This window comes from Cyprinus carpio, chromosome B14, assembly GCF_018340385.1.
Source record: "Cyprinus carpio isolate SPL01 chromosome B14, ASM1834038v1, whole genome shotgun sequence".
NCBI classification, from domain to species: Eukaryota; Metazoa; Chordata; class Actinopteri; order Cypriniformes; family Cyprinidae; genus Cyprinus; species Cyprinus carpio.
The window spans coordinates 25,626,580-25,639,488 of NC_056610.1; the positions used below are offsets into that span (position 1 = coordinate 25,626,580).

The 12,909-nt window shown below is 36.3% G+C and overlaps 1 protein-coding gene and 1 long non-coding RNA gene across 15 annotated transcripts in view; both read left to right on the forward strand.

The window, feature by feature from the left end:
- LOC109067214 overlaps positions 1 to 12,909 on the forward strand; it is a 280,709-nt gene that overhangs the window by 154,609 nt on the left and 113,191 nt on the right. The window lies entirely within an intron of this gene.
- Positions 2,941 to 6,909, forward strand: LOC122139662. Its single transcript, XR_006156475.1, has 3 exons — positions 2,941 to 3,000; positions 6,069 to 6,126; positions 6,222 to 6,909. It is a non-coding gene; the product is annotated as an uncharacterized LOC122139662 (long non-coding RNA).

The window sequence follows — 12,909 nt, forward strand, 5'->3', positions numbered from 1 at the left end:
CGTGGTGTGGTAAATGTAATGTAAGTGGAATAAATGTATGCAGTCCTTTGAATTAATGAAAAATTATTTTTAAAAAAAATGTAGTTAGTGGCCCATTCTCAGTTATTCCTTTATATATGTTCAAAATTAAAAAATGATTATGTAATATATGTTGATACTTCATGGAAATAGCATTCAATTGACAGTCAAAAATATTGCTAATGTTGCAAATTAGTATTACTGTTTAGATCACAGTTACCTTTTAACTATTATCATCAATAATAAGGCATCCACAGCTGAATCGCTGCCGTGCTGTTATAGAGTGATGTCGCATGACTACGAGTGTGATATTGCATTTGTTTAAAATTTTGATGATACAAGTGTGTAAATAAATAGGAAACAATCATGCTGTTACGGAGCGACTTAGACGAGAGCTGTATGGATCCATCTGCTAAACATGGAGTGTCTTAAACATTTTGTGTGTTAAAATACTTCTTCCACAAAGGATTCAAATCTCAATTTGACATTTTAATAGCTGAGCCCCAGGCTCCGTTACTAATTTGAAAAAGTCACATTTGAACAAGTAACAACGGCTGAGGCTTTCATAATTTATCAGTCTATTAGAATACTGTAGGTATTATTGAGCAGTTAATTTTGGGAGAGAGATTCTTTAGGTCAGTTCATAAATTAGTGATTAAAAATAATTTTGCCATGTCCGTATCTGCTGATGAATGCAACATCTTTGTCGTAGGATGCTTTTTCAACAGTTAATGAGATTTCACTTGACGGGTGTCAGCGTTGGTCAATGTATTGATCTCTTTGAAGTGAAGCGCCAGTGTTTTCCTGGTTGTTTATCAGTTGAGCCTCGTAAGATGGTGTGAAAAGTTAAAATAAAGTATAAAATAATTTCCATGTTTAAAACCTTGTTTCGTTCCGTAATGAATCAGAGTTTTTGAGTGAATGGATACTAACTCACTCATAGGGCAGTTTTGCTTTGGATCCATCTCTTGTAGCTTTCGTTATACGAGAAACAAACAGCGCATTCGAAGATGCCTTTGAAATTGGGACAGTCTTTCTCTCGCCATGGTCAGGCAATCGGCCTTCAAATGCGAAGGATGCAGGCTTGAATTGGAACGCAGCTAATTATAGTGGGGCTCGTGCCTTTTGTTGTCTATTTATATTAAATATTAGTTACTGAACAATTATATGTAATGAACAACAATATTCATTTTACAAGCGGTTACGTTAAATTAAAAAAAAAAATAGGCCAACTGTGATGAAACTTTTCCAAAATTAAATATTGAAATAATAGAGGTGTACTAACCTGTACACTTTTGCCATTGTATTTTAGTGGCATATAACAGCATTCTAATAGTCTTCATCACACATTCAGTTGTCCTGCATCATGTTCATCAGCAGCTGCATCAGTGTAAGATGACGGACAGGACTGGATAGAGCGGGGTGCATTAATTGTGTGAATATTTTTAACACATTATTATTTTCCCATGATTATTGACAGCAATTAGCACATTAATTAAACAGTCTAGTTGCAATATTACATTAAGAGTCTGTAGTCATAGTCTTTTCTGGTCTGTACAGTTTATATTAGTGGAGTGTTTAAAAATGTGAGAGGAAGTGTGTGTTTCTTTCTTCATGTCTGTTGTGATTAAAAGTTTGAGGAAGGATTCATCAAATGTCAGTCCATTAAATCTGATGTCAGAAAGATCAAGACATTATTTATAAAAAGAGAAATGTCACAGGATAATGGAATTGGACAGAAAGTGCAGGACAAAGTCAATTTATGATTTGTCAGAATAATGTAAAAATGCATAAAGTGTTTGCAGACAGTGAAAGCATGATAGTTACATTTGAATACAATCAACATTTAGATTTGCTTTTTGACTGAGGCCATAAAAAAAAAAAAAAGCTGATATTACAGTGTCAAAATGAATGTTTTATTTTAACAGCTATTTTTTTATTACACACTAAAAAGAGTTAAATATGTCCAGTAATGTGATAATGTTCAGTATCCTGCTAATTAGTAGTAAGTCTGGAGACACACAAATCACAAAAATCTTTTTATGATGAAGATGAGCATTATTGAGATGCACTGAGATCAGATCAAGAGTCAGTTTGATGTGTTTCTTCAGCTGAACTTTAATTCTGTGAATGTTTGTGTAATTTGTGTCTGATTTTAATGAATGATATTTATAGATTTTGGTATATTTCATTGTGTGTTTTGTTCTTCAGGTCTGGAGTTTAACTGCAGTTTTGATCAGTCTGATCCCTGTAACACAGCTCTGGGACACAAACTCAATCTGATGATGGTGCAGGATGCTAGTAAATATGATCTGAAGATAATAAAGAGAATAAACAACAACACAGCAGATGGTCCAGTTTGTAGAGTAAAGAATGGCAGAATGAGGGAATGTGATCTTTATAATAACAGACCTGAAGTGACAGTCATTAATGGGACTGTGATAATAAACCGTGTGATCAGAGCAGATTCGGGGAATTACAGAGTAACTCTCGTTCACTCAGATGGCTCAGAAACATCTAGAGATCTTCAAGTGATTGTTGAAGGTACAGAAACTCTCTCATCAGACTCATTACAGTCTCATGTTCCCCAAAGATCTCACTCTCATACAAATGATTTAGTTGAATCTCTGAAGGTTTTTATTCCTGTAGCACACAGTAAACACACTGCATACTCCAGTAATAGTATGAGTAGTGTGGAAGAACAAGAGTTTGTGTTTGTCATGTGACTGTGATGTGTCCCTCCCTCAGCTCCTATTGGCTCAGTGGAAGTGTCAATCATCTGCTCCTCCAGTGGGGGGATGAGGGTGTTCTGCTCCTCTGAGGGGGATCAGCTCCTCTACAGCTGGACTCTGAATGGAGATCCACTGATGGATGGAAACAGCAGTATTGATCTGGATGAGGGAACTGATGGAGATATCAGCTGCAGCGTGAAGAACCACGTCAGTCACGCACAGAAGACCATTAGACTCAAACCCTGTCCTGGTGAGATCATGTCTGTTCATCTACAGATATCATTTCTGTGAATCAGATGTCAACATCATATGTCTACCAAAATATCTAATGTCATTATTAAAACAATTGTGCTGAAGAGTTGTAATACAATGTCTCTTTTCAGCTATAGAACATATTTATTATAATTTCTATTGTTCTGTGGTATGCAATTATTTTTTATGTAAACATAGAGCTTTGAAGAAGATCTGATGCCCACATTACAGATCCACATCACTTCAAATTATTTAAGTTATTTCAGAGTCCTCACAACAGCAATTGAACCAAAACCCAAAAAGAGACTGAACAAGCTAAAAAATTACTAATAGGAGAAAAAAAATCCCACTGAGTTACATTCATTATCATCTACATAAAGCACTCTTTTTTTATTATTCTGCTTTCCCACACATACATACTGTACATACAAACACTCGCACACATGGAGTTGACGTTCTCAAAAAATAGCTCACAACCAAAAAACTACAAGATGTTTCTCAGTAGCGAGGTAAAAACAGGGCTGTTCTTGAAGCAGATAAACTTACACTTTCACTATTAGTAGAGACGCTGCTGTCGGACACTGCTGAGAGACGCACAGATGCAGGTAATTCACACACACACACACACACACACACACACACACACACACACACACATACAAACACACTATCTCTCTCTCTCTCTGATAACTGCATTTGTCTTCATACTGTATACTTGCTCTAAAATGCCATTTTTGGAATTAGCAATGAAGCCTAGGGATACAAAGCAGAAGAAATTAGTTCTACACACAAGAGAGCTATTGGAACACCTGACAAATGTCTTGAAATAAAACATATGAATAATGTCTTGTGGTGTGGTAAATGTGATTTAAGTGGAATAAATGTATGTAGTCCTGTGACTTATTGAAAAATTATTTTTCAGAAATGTAGTTAGTGGCACATTCTCAGTTATTCCTTTATATATGTTCAAAATTAAAAATGATTATGTAATATATGTTGATACTTCATGGAAATAGCATTTAATTGACAGTCAAAAATATTGCTATTGTTGCAAATTAGTATTACTGTTTAGATCACAGTTACCTTTTAACTATTATCATCAATAATAAGGCATCAACAGCTGAATCACTGCCGTGCTGTTATAGAGTGATGTCGCATGACTACGAGTGTGATATTGCATTTGTTTAAAAGCCGGCTAGGGCTTTCGTAATTTATCAGTCTATTAGAGTACTGTAGGTATTATTGAGTAGTGAATTTTGCGAGAAAGATTCTTTAGGGCAGTTCATAAATTAGTGATAATAAATAATTTTGCCATGTCCATATCTGCTGATGAATGCAACATCTTTGTTGTAGGACGCTTTTTCAACAGTTAATGGGATTTCACTTGACGGGTGTCAGCGTTGGTCAATGTATTGATCTCTTTGAAGTGAAGCGCCAGTGTTTTCCTGGTTGTTTATCAGTTGAGCCTCGTAAGATGGTGTGAAAAGTTAAAATAAAGTATAAAATAATTTCCATGTTTAAAACCTTGTTTTGTTCCGTAATGAATCAGAGTTTTTGAGTGAATGGATACTAACTCACTCATAGGGCAGTTTTGCTTTGAATCCATCTCTTGTAGCTTTCGTTATACGAGAAACAAACAGCGCATTCGAAGATGCCTTTGAAATTGGGACAGTCTTTGTCTCGCCATGGTCAGGCAATCGGCCTTCAAATGCGAAGGATGCAGGCTTGAATTGGAACGCAGCTAATTATAGTGGGACTCGTGCCTTTTGTTGTCTATTTATATTAAATATTAGTTACTGAACAATGATATGTAATGAACAACAATATTCATTACATAAGCGGTTACGGTAAATAAAAAAAAAAAAAATAGGCCAACTGTGATGAAACTTTTCCAAAATTAAATATTGAAATAATAGAGTTATGGAAATAATTAAATGGTTTAGAGGTCATGCTCATTTTACTGAGTGTGGATTTCACTGTGTGTGTGTGTGTTGTTCTTCAGGTCTGGATCGGTTCTGCAGGTTTGATCAGTCTGATCCCTGTTACGCAGCTCTGGAACACAAACTCAATCTGATGATGGTGCAGGATGCTAGTAAATATGACTTGAAGATACAAAAGAGAATAATCAACACAGCAGATGGTCCAGTTTGTAGAGTAAAGAATGGCAGGATGAGGATGAGTGAATGTGATCTTTATAATAACAGACCTGAAGTGACAGTCATTAATGGGACTGTGATAATAAACCGTGTGATCAGAGCAGATTCAGGGAATTACAGATTAACTCTCGACAGCTCATACGGCTCAGAAACATCTGAAGATCTTCAAGTGATTGTTGAAGGTACAGAAACACTCTCATCAGACTCATTACAATCTCATGTTCTCCAAAGATCTCACTCTCATGAAAAGGAATCAGTTGAATCTCTGTGAAGGTTTTTATTCCTGTAGCACACAGTAAACACACTTCATACTCCAGTAATAATATGAGTAGTGTGGAAGAACAAGAGTTTGTGTTTGTCATGTGACTGTGATGTGTCCCTCCCTCAAGCTCCTATTGGCTCAGTGGAAGTGTCAATCATCTGCTCCTCCAGTGGGGGGATGAGGGTGTTCTGCTCCTTTTGAGGGGGACATCTCCTCCACGAACTGGACTCCTGGAATGGTGAGATCCACTAGTGGATGGAAACAGCAGCATAGATTCGGATGAGAGTAACTGGTGGGAGACATCAGCTCTGCAGGTGAAGAACCGCCAGTCACGGCAAGAAGATCCTTAGTCAAAACCCTGTCCTGGTGAGATTCATGTCTGTTCATCTACAGCAGTGGTTCCCACCCATGGTTCTGCGGCCCCAATCACTAGGTTTTCATGTCACCTCAACAAACACGCCTGGTTCAGCTCATTCAGTCCTTATCGGACTGATAATGGGCTTTGTGTTCAGACAAAGGAGGATTGCAAAGTGTGCAGTGTTGGGGGGCTAGAATGAGGCTGGGAAACACTGATCTACAGATATCTACTACACAGATTGATTGATTGATTAATTGATAGATGTGTTTGTGTTGGTCTGGTGTCTTCAGCTGATGGTTCTGTTGGGTCTGTTAGGAGCTTTTCACATCTACATGAGACACACATCAGGTGAGAGACATTTATCATCATCATTATAGATCTGACATGCAGATATTAAGAGTGTGATGATGATGATGATGATGATGATGATGTGATGTTTTAAGCAAAGAAACAGGAAGATCAGAAAGTGAGGATGAGAAGATTGAGAGAAGGACATGAAGACACAGCAGAAGATTCATGAGAGTAGCAGCAGATCATCACATCTATTTACACTATAAATCTCACTGACTCTCACATCAATCCAGCTTTCAGATGTCAAATAAAACCAGGAGACAGAAGAAGCTTTCATAATCAACACTGATCTTTACATGTGTTGTGTTTATTTCTTGTCGAGTATGTTGATGTATTTCTGTGAGAATTATTTCTGTCCGATCTGAATCTGCTTCTCATGAAATCACCATTTAAACTCATTTAGAGGCAGAATTACAGACTTGTGATGAATGAATAAACCAGACTAACTACAGTTTAGATATGAATGTATTTTTTAAATTGTCTGTTGTACATTTGTTTTTGCATTAGTTTTATTCATTTGTCTTTATGCTTTGACTGAACTAACAGTATTTTTGTTTCATCACATGGAACACCTTTTGTTCATTCATTATAAAACTCTTCTGGCTGATTGTGAAGTCATTCTGTGTGTTTATTTTCTAGTTATTTCACATTTCTGTTTTTCATTTTGTATCTGTCTCTTCTGTGTCTAATCAGATGTTTTAACTGTTCAAATCAGTTTCTCTTGATCTGTGTGTCAGTTTTAGGTTGTCACTGTTAAAATTAAATAATATTAAATATGATCTTGACAACTTTTTCACTGGGTTTTATTGATTTGTTTTGCTTTGCTTTGTTTTAAATGTAGGCTCCACCTCATAAATGTATTTCAGACACCATTTCTATTGTATTATATTGCATTTGCTCAAAACACTGACGTCTTTTTTATATGAATCAAAAGCTTTTAATGAGTAAAATATTTAACTTTTATTTAGTGAGTTTTTTTGCTCAAGAAAAAAGCATTGATGAAATGTTAACAAAGTCCTGCCAAACAATAGTACACAGCCTTTGGACTTTTAGAAGTGTGACTATGAAATGATTCTTCTTTCTCTTAATTTTGGGTTTGTGTGTGTGTGTGTGTGTGAGTGTGTGTGTGTGTGTGTGTGTGTGTGTGTGTGTGTGTGTGAGTGTGTGTGTGAGTATGTGCTAAATCACGTGGCCTCTCCTGAAAACTCCTCTTACTTTCTCTGTATGGTCAGATGTATCCTGATGTGTCAGTAGCTCCACCATGCTGTCAATGATTTGATCTGACTCTCTTCTGAAACTGGACTTTAGAGAAATGATGCTCATCTTTGGACTGATGCTGCTGCTGCTGCAGACTGCTGCATGTGAGTCCTCACATCAAACTCTTATAATGCAGATCCAATCAGATCAATCTCTGACATAAAAACAAAAGAGTATTATTCAATTAGTGCAAGACTTATAGTTAAAGAGTTGATTGTTTTTGTTAGACCCCAAAATGATGTGGGAATAAAATGTCTTTAAAAGTTTGTGCTGGTAATTCAGAAATAAAGTGCAGGAGTCTGTAAGTAGTAGTAAGTACCCGATAGCAAACGTCATTATGATTAATGACTTTGACCTTTGACATCATAATCATATTCATATGTGACCTCTGACATCATAATAATTTCCATATGCAAAAAACGGCACACATGAAATTCCGAAGTCGACTTTTGAGTCCCTGGGGATGAAAAAAATGTCGTTTGAATGTGTCCAAATGTGACCAAGGATGACAAAACCATAAATGAAGTCCTGAGGAATGGATTTTATGGAACGTCTCTGCATCTGGATGCATCTGCTGCGTACGTGACCATGGTGTCCGATTGCTCTGTGTTATACTCTCTCTCTCTCTCTCTCTCTCTCTCTCTCTCTCTATGAGTATGTGAGAAAAACAAGGATGTGTTGATGGGCAATAACAGAACAAATAAACAATTTTTACAGATTGTGAGATTGTATCACAATATGGGAGTGTGCTTGTACATGATATGATGACAGTATAAAAAGATTCTCAGCATAATAATGAATTGAAAATAAATCGATAAAAAAAAAATATTTTTCTCTTACATTTATCAGGGGAAAATATAAAACATGTCTTCACGGTATGCCAGTCATGTATCAAATGAATTGAATAAAAAAAATTGTCATGTTTAAACTTTAAATCAGAATCTCTCTCTCTCTCTCTCTCTCTCTCTCTCTCTCTCTCTCTCTCTCTCTCTCTCTCTCACTTCCGGTGTGACTGTTGAGCGTGAGCGACAGAGTGGTGCAAGTGTGAATTGGAGACTTTGAGTGAATCCTCTTTTTCTTACTCTCTTTCTTGCTCGGGCTACTGTTATTAAGTTTGGTGGTTATTTCTTTGGTTGGGCCATGTGCTGCTGTTTCTTTTTGCGGCCTGCATGACGGCCCCACAGTCGCAGATTTTGAGAAAACTCACGCGGCGCCATGGGGTTAAAGTGGCGGCGGCGGTGAGAGTGGAAGACTGTTGTCTAGCTGTAGAAGTTGTGGGACATGAGAATATCATGCCTCTAAAATTAACAGTGCTATAGTTGTTTTTCTTAACTCTGTTGAAAAAGCAAATGAGTTAGTTGAGACTGGAATTGTTGTTGACAGTCTTTTTAATCCAGTCCTCCCACTCTCCATGCTGTCCAAAAAAGTGTTGCTGTCCAATATTCCGCCTTTCAAAAGGGATGAATCATAAGTGAGAATTATGTCTCAATATGGCAAATTGGTATCAATTAGCTATGAAAACCAAGTATGAAAAATGTCCAGAGTTTTCATGCCATTAGATTTTTAACAAAAATTACATTTGTGCGAAGGGGCCATTTTACCTCACCTATGGGGCAAAATGCCCTCCAGTCTGAAAACATTTACAACAAAATCAGAGTGAAGTCAGTTTTAGCTTAAAGTTTAAAAAGTATATAATCAATAATTATGAATTACAAAATTATAATACCCTATTTGAAACATTTTGTTAGCTAATTCTAACTGCACTGCAAAAAATGCTTTTCAAGCAAAGGTTTTTTTTCTCTTGTTTCCATCCAACAAATCAAGAAGGATTTTCTAGACAAGTAAAAATTATTGTCTTGTTTTCAGAAAAAAATAATCAAAATTGAGTTAGCTAGCTACCTGATGCTAACTTGAGGTCATTTTTAAATATAAAATCCAAATATCTTATTCAACCAACTTGTTAGAATATATTTGATGGAAAAACTAAGGATTTGACGTTAAGAACAGAATAATTGCCCAATGCCCCCTGGGGGAGTTTTACCCCACTGACTAGGTTTGAGGAAAAAAAAAAGTCATTCTGAAAATATCATTATATTTTTATTAAATAACACGTACTCCCTATCTACAGACCCTACTGTTCATATAACTGTGATGTTCTACCAAACAACAAGCTTTAAAACACTTTTTTTTTCTAACTGCTGAAAATCAGATCATTTACTGTGAAATCTGTTTTCTCTTCAGTACATCACCAGTGTAAGCTTCAAGGTGAAAACGTCACTCTTGCCAGTGTAGTCCATAGTTACAATACAAACTTATCTCGACTTTATGGGCATTTTCCCCCACTCTACCCTGTCTTCCCCCACTATACCACGTCTTTATTATTTATGTAGTATTGTTGATTAACCGATAGAACACACATGCAACACAGTGTTGTAAAAATGCAAGACAACCTTTTTACAGAGCTTTATTTTCACATTTTGTACATTAATTATTTTGCACTCTCTATAATGACAATGTCTCTTCTACTGATGATAAATTCAGCTCTTGATGCGTCAATATTTACACTAAACTTTCTCTGTTCATTGCAACTCAAATGCATCACAACTGATTTTTTGCAAGCAATGTATATATAGCTAATACTTCATTGTATTTTAGTGAATGTCCCTGCAGTTCCAGAGTGATCACTCATGAAATTTACAGCTCAGGTGATTGTGTTCAGACCTGAACACGCATGACCAAAGATGGAAGAATCAAATCACTTACTTCCGGCACAACATCTGCCATTGAGATGAATGAATGAATGAATGACTAACTTCAGGTGTTAAAGACCAACAAGTTCAACACAGGACAGAAAACTGCTCAATTTCATGTGGTTTATGATCTGGATCATAATTAGGAACATTATGTGAGAGCTGAGAGTCTGCCTTATACGATTCTCCTGTTGAAACTTAATTCTGTGAATGTTTGTGTTATTTTTGTCTGATTTTAAATCATGATGAGAGTGAGATTTATAAAACAAAAAATATCTCTGTGTGTGTGTCTGTCTGTCTGTCTGTGTTTTGTTCTTCAGGTCTGGATCGGTTCTGGGACACAACCTCAATCTGCTGATGGTTCTGGATGCTAGTAAATATGACTTGAAGATAATGAAGAGAATAGATAACAGAGCAGATGATCCAGATTTAGAGTAAAATATGGCAGGATTAGGGAATGTGATCTTTATAATAACAGACCTGAAGTGACAGTCATTGATGGGACTCTGATAATAAACCGTGTGATCAGAGCAGATTCACGGAATTACAGATTAACTCTCGAAACATCTAGAGATCTTCAAGTTATTGTTGAAGGTACAGAAACTCTCTCATCAGACTCATTACAATCTTATGTTCTCCAAAGATCTCACTCTCATGCAAATGAATCAGTTGAATCTCTGTGACAGTTTTTATTCCAGTAGCGCACAGTAAACACACTTCATACTCCAGTTATAGTATGAGTAGTGTGGAAGATGAGGGTGTTCTGCTCCTCTGAGGGGGATCAGCTCCTCTACAGCTGGACTCTGAATGGAGGTCCACTGATGGATGGAAACAGCAGCATTGATCTGGATGAGGGAACTGATGGAGACATCAGCTGCAGCGTGAAGAACAACATCAGTCACGCACAGAACACCATTACAATCAAACCCTGTCCTGGTGAGATCATGTCTGTTCATCTACAGATATCAACTACACAGATTGATTGATAGGTTGGTTGGTTGATTGTTTGGTTGATTGATTGATTGATTGGTTGGTTGGTTGATAGTTTGGTTGATTGATTGATTGATTGATTGATTGATTGGTTGGTTGATTGATTGATTGATTGGTTGGTTGTGTTTGTGTTGTTTAGTGTGTTCACTTTCTGTGGTGTTTATGCTGGTCCGGTGTCTTCAGCTGATGGTTCTGTTGGGTCTGTTAGGAGCTTTTCACATCTGCATGAGACACACATCAGGTGAGAGACATTTATCATCATCATTATGGATTTGATATGCAGATATTTACAGGATATGAACAGGAAGATCAAAAAGTGAGAATAAGTTTGAGAGAAGGACATGAAGACACAGCAGAAGATTCATGAGAGCAGCAGCAGATCATCACATCTATTTACACTATAATCCCACTGATTCTCACATCAATCCAGCTTTCAGATGTTGAATAAAACCAGGAGACAGAAGAAGCTTTCATAATCGACACTGATCTTTACATGTGTTGTGTTTATTTCTTGTCGAGTATGTTGATGTATCTCCGTGAGCATTATTTCTGTCAGGTGTAAATCAGCGGCTCATGAAATCATCATTTTAACTTATTTAGAGGCAGAATTACAGACTTGTGACGAATGAATTAAACCAGACTGACTACAGTTTAGATATGAATGTATTTTTTAAATTGTTTGTTGTACATTTGTTTTTGCATTGGTTTTATTAATTTGTCATCGTGCTTCGACTGAACCAGCAGTATTTTTGTTTCATCACATGGAACACCTTTTGTTCATTCATGATAAAACTCTTCTGGCTGATTGTGAAGTCATTCTGTGTGTTTATTTTCTAGTTATTTCACATTTCTGTTTTTCATTTTGTATCTGTCTCTTCTCAAAAAGCATTGTTGAAATGTTAACAAAGTCCTGCCAAACAATAATTACAGACATTTTGCATTGTTATGAAGCGTGACTGTGAAATTATTCTTCTTTCACTTACTTTCAGTTGTGTGTGTCCTTGTGTGTGTGTGTGTGTGTGTGTGTGTGTATGTGTGTGTGTGTGTGTGTGTGTTGAAGTAGGAACTGCTAAATCACAGTAACAATCTCTGAAAACTTCCTCTTACTTTCTCTGTAATGGTCAGATAATATCCTGATGTGTCAGTAGAGTTTCTGTCTGTCAGTGAGACTCGATCTGACTCTCTTCTGCAACTGGACTTTAGAGAAATGATGCTCATCTTTGGACTGATGCTGCTGCTGCTGCAAACTGCTGTATGTGAGTCACTTTCACATCAAAATCTTTTAATATCCAAGTAATATATAAGAATATTACTTAAGTAATATTCAATTAATTGCAAGACGTATAGTTAAAGAGTTGGATGTTTTTGTTAAAGACCCCAAAATGATGTGGGAAAAAAATGTCTTTAAAAGTTTTTGCTGGTAATTCAGAAATAAAGTGCAGTAGTCTGAATTCTCAGAAATCTCCTTCTGTAAAGTATAACAGCTGATTATCTACCAAGAAATATAGAAATAGCATTCATTGACTGATTTAACATATTTAACTTTGAAGAAGCTAGCCAACTAAAGCAGCATTTTATATAAAATGATTGCACTTCTATTCTTGTTTTCACACATCATCACATGGTTCAGCTTTATCGCTGCTAAAAATTCTCTAACTTTCTCTTTCCTCTTATTTATTTGCTGATAACATGCCCCTATATTATAAACAGTTCATTACATTTTATTTTTTGCTGCAGTCATTATTTGCATTAAAATATTTTCTTTGCACTCAAAAGAGCAAAA